The sequence below is a fragment of the Cebus imitator genome, unplaced genomic scaffold, assembly GCF_001604975.1.
Source record: "Cebus imitator isolate Cc_AM_T3 unplaced genomic scaffold, Cebus_imitator-1.0 Scaffold293, whole genome shotgun sequence".
Classification (NCBI taxonomy): Eukaryota; Metazoa; Chordata; class Mammalia; order Primates; family Cebidae; genus Cebus; species Cebus imitator.
The window spans coordinates 1732308-1740754 of NW_016107608.1; positions in this window are offsets into that span (position 1 = coordinate 1732308).

An 8447-nucleotide genomic window follows, 5' to 3' on the forward strand; every position below is an offset into this window, starting at 1 on the left:
CCCAGGAGGCGGAGGTTGCCGTGAGCCGAGATCGCGCCATTGCACTCCAGCCTGGGTAACAAGAGCGAAACTCCGTCTCAAAAAAAAAAAAGAAAAAGAAAATCCACCCTCTAGTCATAGTAAGAATACCTCATTCTGTCATCTTTTCCCAAGCCATCTAATTGCTGAAATTCTTCCAGTGTACTGCCTAAAATTGTGAGTCCATTAGCCACAAAATTCTATCCTCTTCAACCTTCTTTCCTAACCAAAACCTGGCTCTCCCTATGGGACCTGCTTTCACGGCAACCCTCTCAAGCAGTGGCTGTTTTTTGATCCATAGCCCTGGTGTCACTGGGCCTGTGACTTAGATGCCATATTGGTCCTCACTGCTGCTTTCAGAGTATCCCCCCTCCCTAAAAACCAAGCTTTGATATATTGTCATCAGATAATACCACCAAATATTCTCTCCCTTTGCTGATATATTATGTGCTCTGAACCATTTCCCCTCATTTCTCAGCAATTTTAGCCCCTGAGTCTCCACTATCACTCCCTTCAATACTAGTCCTTCCTTCTTCCATGGTGATTTAATAAGCACGCCATGTTAGTTCACTCAGGCTGCCATAACATAACCAGAAACAGCGCTTTAAACAACAGAAATGTATTTTCTCACAGCGCCGAAGGCCGCAAGTCCAAGATTAAGATGCCTTCAGGGTTGGTGTGCTCTGCAGCTGCTCTCATTGACTTGCAGATGGCCACCCCGCCCTCTTGCTGCTGCTTTTACATGGTCTTTTCTCTGCACACACGCAACTCTGGTGTTACTCTCTATGTCCTATGACCCTCTTTTAACAGGACACCGGTCCAGATTGTATTAGGCTCACTGTAATGTCCTCATTTTAGCTTAATTATCTCTTTAAATTTCCTGTATCCAAATACAGTCACTTGCTAAGGTATTGGGGATTAGAGCTTCAACATATGAATTCAGAGGAGACACGATTCAGTCCATAATAGATGCAGATGATCATCTGAGACTGCGTCTTCTCTTTTAACTTCATCCCTTTTAATGAGCCGTCATGAAAGCTATGTCCTTTAAAATACATGTCATGTCATGGTTTTTTATCCTGTCTCAGCTACTCATTCTCAATATCACACCATAGCTTTTGTGAGAACTGCAACCTCTCCATAACCTCATTTTACGTCCCACTCTCTCCCCCATTTCTCCTCACAGTTTACTCTTATGAATAGCTCCATCTCCATAATTCCTCAACCCCACTAACATGAATCCTACCATCTTTTCCCTGCCTTTGTGTCCTCACTCCCATCCAATAATTTACACAGCATAAATTATTGGACTCTCTACCCCTTCTCTCACATCAGTGAACTGATTTACAAATGCCCCAAAACTGGTCAAACCAACTCTCACCTTTCTGTACTTTCAAAGTCACTGCTGAACATGGCTGAAGGAATACACGCTCACTGATGTCACTCTAAATCCACAGCCATGAACATCACGAGGGTCCTTAATGCTACTAGAGTACGTTATGTCCCTAGTACATTCAGTCTCCCACACGCCAAGGTGGCCATAACTCCTTAGTCTCTCTGCTCACCACAACACCCCCTCCCTCATCCTCATTTTTAAAGGCCCTTATAGACTGAATGTTTGTGCCGCCCGCCCTCCACGGCCAATTCATTTGTGAAACCTAATTGACTGTGTGATAGCATTAAGAAGTAAAGTCCTTGATTAGGACATGAAGGTGGAGTCCTTGCAAATGAGACTGATGCCTTTATAAAGAGAGCCAAGAGTGTCCCCTTGCTGCTTCTGCCATGAGAGGACACAGCAAGGGATTGGCCAACTATAAACCAGGAAGCAGATCCTCACCAGACACCAGATCTGCTAGCATCTTGATCTTGGACTTCCCAGTCTTCAGAACTGTGAGAAGTTAGTATTTATTACTTTTAAGCACCAAGTCTAGGTAATTTGTTATAGCATCTCAAAAGAGTAAGGAATCACCTCTATGAAACATTGAAAACCATCCAAATATCTTGGCACATGATATAACATGATATATATGCATCTACACCCATCTCCACACACAGGGTCTACTTTCCTCCTCCTTGGCATAGATTAACCAGCTATCTTCCATTTGTGCAACAGATCCCATCCTTCCTGCCTCATCAAGAGCATCATTTGGCACTTTTCACCATGCTTTCCATCCTCAAATTCTTGCGCCCTTCTGTATCATCTCTACCAGCATACAGACATGCTACTATTTCTCCCAATTAGAACAATAATATTTACAAGAAAAAAATCCTTCTCTTAGCCCCATTCTTCTCACCAGCTACTATCAAATATTTTCCTGAACAACAAAATTCCTTGAAAGAGTTGTCTGATTGTCATCCATTTCTCTTTTATCATGTCTTTTAAACCCTGCTTAAATCAGGGTTCCCTGGCCAGGCCCACTGGCTCACACCTGTAATCCCAGCACTTTGGGAGGCCAAGGCAGTGGATCATGAGGTCAGGAGTTCAAGACCAGCCTGGCCAATATGATGAAACCTCTTCTCTACTAAAAGTACAAAAATTAGCTGGATGTGGTGGCACGTGCCTATAGTCTCAGCTACTCAGGAGGCTATGGCAGAAGACTTTCTTGAACCCGGGAGGTGGAGGTTGTAGGGTTCTATCTTCACCACTTAACCAAAAGTCCTAACAAGGCCACTCAATAATTCCTCATTGTAAATCCTGTCATCAGGTCCCAGTCCTTATTATCCTTAATGCTGACTGCTGTCAGCAACATGTGACACACTATCTTTATTGTTGGCTTCTTTTGCTAATGCCGTCTCTTGTCCTCAGAGTCTTAACAATGGCAAGCTGCAGATTGTGTTGCCTGGTCTTCTTCTTCTCTCTATACTCATTCACTTGGCAACTGCATCCAATCAGATCCCCACTCAACATCACTATTCAGAAACCTCCTAAATATTTATGATAAAACAAGTCCATATGAAACTTCTGATTTTCCCCTAAATCTTTCCACTGATAGCATTTACATTTTGGTTGATGGTAAATCCAGTTTTCTAGTTTCTCAGGAAAGCCTTCCAATCATGTTGGCATCCACTTGCATTCTTTGCCTTATATCCAATCCATCAAAAAAAATTCTCTTGGTAAGTCCTACAGAGTCTATCAGTGTGAGCACATCTCATGCTCTCTGCTGCTTCCACTCTGTTCTGTCTTCATCACCTCTTGTCTAGAATTTTGCAATAGCATTTTAACTGATCTTTTCATTTCTACTCTTGATCTTCTATAATCTGTTCTCAACACAGCAGCCAATACGATCCTTTTAAGACATGTCATATTCCTCTTCTCAAAAGTTAATAATGATTCCTCTTTTCACTCAAAGTAAAAGCCAAAGTCTTGACAGGTGTCTAGACAGCTTTACATGATCCGATCTCTATTGCCTCTCTGGATTCCTCCACAGCTACTCTCCTCCTCATTCATTACCTTCCAGTCCCACTGGCTTCTTGCTTCTTCTCAGGCATGCTCTTGACTTAGGATCTCTACCTAGAATTTTCTTCTCCCAGAAATTTGCATGAAAGTCATGTACTTCCTTCCTGGCTTTGCTCAGATATTGCCTTCTCCATGAAGCCTACACCAATTATCCTATTTAAAATTATAATCTATACGCTCTGCGTGATAATCCAGTCCCCCTTAACCTGCTTTTTCCCCTAATTTTAAGAGCACCCATCATTCGCTAACAGTCTATGTAATTTCCTTATTTTATTTACTTCCAATCTATTCCTCTTCACAGGAATACATGTCTGTTTTCCTCTAGTAGAAGATAAGCACCACAAAGACAAGGATATTTGTCTGTTTTGAACACTGACACATTTCAAGTATTTAAAACAGTTCAGAGTACAAATTCTGTTGACTTATGATGGGGATATATCTCATTAAACCTGCAGTAAATTAAAAATATCATAGGTTAAAAATGCTTCTAATATACCTAAACTATTGAACATCATAGCTTAGCCTAGCCTGCCTTAAGTGTGCTCAGAACACTTACATTAACTACAGTTGGGGAAAATTATGTGGCAACACAGTACACTGTAAGGCATTGGTTGCTTGCCTTCATGATCAAATGGCTTACTGGAAGCTGCAGCTCTTTGCCCTGCCAGCATTGTAAGAGAGTATTGTACTACACATTGCTAGCTCAGGGAAATATGAAAATTCAAAATATGGCTTCTACTAGATATGTCTCACTTTCACAACGTCAGAAAACCAAAGTCAAAGCATCTTCAGTTGGGACCATCTATACGTGACAGGCACTCAAGGAACATTTATTCAATGAATGAATCAATCAAACAAAAATTCAAATGTTAAAAAAATAAAATTATAAAATGCTGGAATAAACTTTTGTGTGTTGGAGAGGGAACTATAGAAAAGGCCTTTTATTGTACCTCGAAATCCTAGAACTGTAGAAAAAAACTGAATTAAAATAATTTTAAAAGAAAAACTTTTACATAGCAAAACAAATTAAGCCAAGACAAATCTCAAATCACACAAAAAAACTTGGCTTACATATAAAATGTGAAGACTAATCTTTGCAATATATCAAGACCTTTTAGAAATTGGTAATAAAATCTAACAGTCCAATAGGAAAATAGACAAAGGCTATGACCATAAAGTTCATATCAAAAGAATAATGATCACTTTAACCACATAACAAGATGCCCAACTGCTTTCGTACTAAGAGAAATACAAATTAAAACTGCCCCATGATTCTATATTTACCCATCAGAATGAAAAAATCCAAAGGCTTGCTAAAGCTCTCTATAAGTAAGCTTGCTAATATCACTCTCACACATTGAGAATATAAACTGGTGCAACTCCTGTGGAAAGTAATTTATCAATATCTGACAAAATTACAAATGCATCATCTTTTGACCTAGTAATACCACTTCTGGGAATTTATCTGATACAAACCTATTTTGCACATGTGACATGAGGTCTGTCACACGTTATTTGTCACAACACTACATGTTGTAGTAAAATAATAGGAACAAAACAAATGTATGTCAGTAAGACATTGGTTAAATAAATCATGGTATAGTACCTCCATCAAATGAAATACTATTCAACTGTATAAAAGAATGCAGCTCTCTGTATTTTGATATGGCATGAGCTCCATGAAATAGTGTTAAATAAAAACTTCAAAGTGAAGAACAACTTCATCTTGTGTTTAAATGGCAGGACAAAAAAATAATACAATTTGTACTCCCTTACATGTTGCCTTAGTCCATATGGGCTGCTATAAAAAAAAAAAAAAAAATCGCAAACTGAGTAGCTTGTTAACAACATAAATTTATTTCTCCCAGTTCTGGAGGCTTGGAATCCATGATCAAAGCACTGGCATATTCGGTGTCTATCAAGAGCCTGCTTCCTGTCTCATAGATGAAAACTTCTCAGTGTGTTCTTACATGGTGGGAGGAACAAAGAATCTCTCTCAGGTTTCTTATATAAGGGCACTAATCCCATATACAATTATATTGTATATGGGATTAGTGCTTATGATCTCATCATGACTCCAAGATCCTCACTTCCTAACACCAGCACCTTTGGGGTTGGGATTTCTATATATAAATTCGAGGAGAATGCAATCATTCAGACCATGGCACATGTATATAAGCAAGCACTGGAAGGATATAGAAAAAGTTAATTAAAGTAGTATCCTGTAGAGTCAGATAAAAGGAACTGGGCAAAAGAGAGGAAAAGGGGGGAGCAAGACTTTCATTGTATTATTTTGCATTTTTAATATTATTTTTGAACAATAAAAAGATATTACCTATCCTAAAAAATAAATAATAAAAACTGTTGCAGAAAAATAACTCATAAAATTACCTCAGTACTACATTATGGAAATACAAGTAACTTCATTTGATCAGTACCTTGATTGAACAGTTTACATATACTAAATATGGAGCCAGATAAATAGATGTTTCCTTTGTTTTGGCTTCAGGAAGACTCTAGTGAGGGAGGAACTGGAACTGGTAAAGAATTCGTTATTGTTATTTATTAGAAACTGCAGGCCAGCAAGCATGTTAGGGACCTGAATAAAACAAAGCAAGAAGCAGTATTAGCATCAAGAAACAACCACTGACAGTGAGCAATGCCACTTGCAGAATGAATAAACAGGTGTATAGCCACTTAAAGCATAATTTCCACATAATAGGAGCAAATAGGTATATAAAAGAGAAGCCATCCCACTGAGACTAAGAAAAATTGGACCACAGAACAGTAAAATGCCACTGTTTTTGGAATAACAATCAAGCTAGTAGGTGATGAAAACAGAAAGAAAACAGAAACGATGAGAAAACTCTCCATATATTTATCATCAGTCAATTCCCTTCTAGGTACAGCTCAAGGCCAACAGTTGAAAAGACTCCCATCTTTGAGTCTCAATGTACACTATTAAAAAGTAGTAAGTAGGGACAAATAGGTTTCTCCCACCACGATTGCTAACAAGACTCTTCACCAAAATCTGAGAGATCAAAGGAGTGCAGCCATGTGAATTAAAAATATAATTGAAGAATGTAAGAATGAATGAATTGGGAGTATTTTGCCTACAGAAGAGGGGGTAATATTACCGAAACACCAGGGGTTCAGTCTTGGTCTGGCCTCTTACCATGCAAAGAAAGCCAATGACTGAGACAACAAGTATTGCCAAGGAAGAAGGCTTTAATTGAGTGCAGCAGCCGAGGAGATGGGAGATCAGTCTCAAATCCAGCTCCCTGACTGATTAAAACTAGGGATTTAGATAGCAGGAAGAAATATAACTATGTGTGAGAAAACAGGAACACAGGAGGGGTAAAGAAGTAATCATAAGAAAGGAGGGGCCTGGAGTCTCATTGTCTGAATGCAATGATCTGGCAAGTTTTAGTTCTTTGATACTTTTTGAGATGCATGGGGGTCCTTTTCTGAAGAAGAAACTCAGGTAAAACAAATATAAGTTTTCAAGCTTTAATACCTGAAGTGTCACCCCACCAAAATCTATGGGACTATTGGATCAGTTTCAGTAAGAGAAAGAGCAACTAGGATCAGCAACAACCGGAACAAATATTATTTGATTACCAACTGGTTTAGGTGTTGGGAATTAGAAAATAAAAGAAAACATAAGCCTTGCCTCAAGGACCTCAGGAGATAGAGCATATACATTCAAATAAAAGTTATAAACTGGTTGCTTATGGGTTGATCTAGCATGGAAATGTGTTATATTAGAGAATGATATATCAATATTTAAAATATTAGGCAATTTCATATAAAACTTTGTATTTCAGCTTTGCTTCAAAAACCAGGACACAGAGGATTGCCAGGTGTTGAGAAAAGGATGTGTTTCAGGGACCATGGGATATATTTTACACTGAAGACAAAAGAATCACCATGTGAAAACTGATGGGGACTGTGGCCTACAAAGTTTAGAGCAAGATGAAGTACAAAGTTGAAACGTGCATTAGTCAGCTTGGGCTGCCACAGCAAAATATCATAGACTGAATGGCTTAAACAAGTTAAATTTGTTTTCTCATACTTCTGGAGACTGGAAATCCAAGATCAGAGTACCACTATGGTCAGATTCTGTTGAGGGCTCTCTTTCTGACTTGCAACCAGCTGACTTTTCATTGTGTCTTCAAATAATGGAGAGAGAAGCTCCCAAACCCGTCAGGAAGGCCCTACCCTCTTATAAGGACCCCAATCCCATCATGAAGGCTATCCTCCTGACCTAATCTAGCTTATAATTATTTCTGAGAGTACCCATCTCCAAGTACTATCACACTGGGGGGTCAGATTTCAACAGATGAATTTGGGGGGAACATACTCATTCAGTCCATAACAAGGAGCTAAGCAACCACTTGCTAGATAACAGATTTGCATGTTAATGAAAGCCTTGTTGGAAAAGATATGCGTTTTCAATTATCTCATATCATCAATCTTTTATATTTTAAATTCAGTATGCTTGATAATCGTTCTTTACTCCAAACTTCATTCTTTATTTTATAATACAAATATTATTTCCCAAAATGTTACCTTGTACCCCTTCCAACTCCTATTCATCGCTTCTAGCAAAGGTAATGTACAATCCATTTTATACCAGTTATATACATAAAGCCATAAGGTCAATTTCACAAACCACATGAGCAAATTGGCCTTGTTAATTTATATTTATTTTTCATACAAAATAATATTTTAAATTAGTAGAGATTTAGAATCTGGTCAATAATAAAATTAATTCAGTGATGCAAAAGAGAGTCAAATAAAGTCACAAGTTTTAATTTAAAATTACTACTTGTACACATTCTTTAATAATGAGGAAGGATTTTATTTATTTTGTAAAACTGTTGTTAGATATTTTGTTTTTTAAAGCAGCCTGCTAAAATTTGCTTTTGTCCATAAAAATTACTATATTTATATCACTATTATTCTCCAT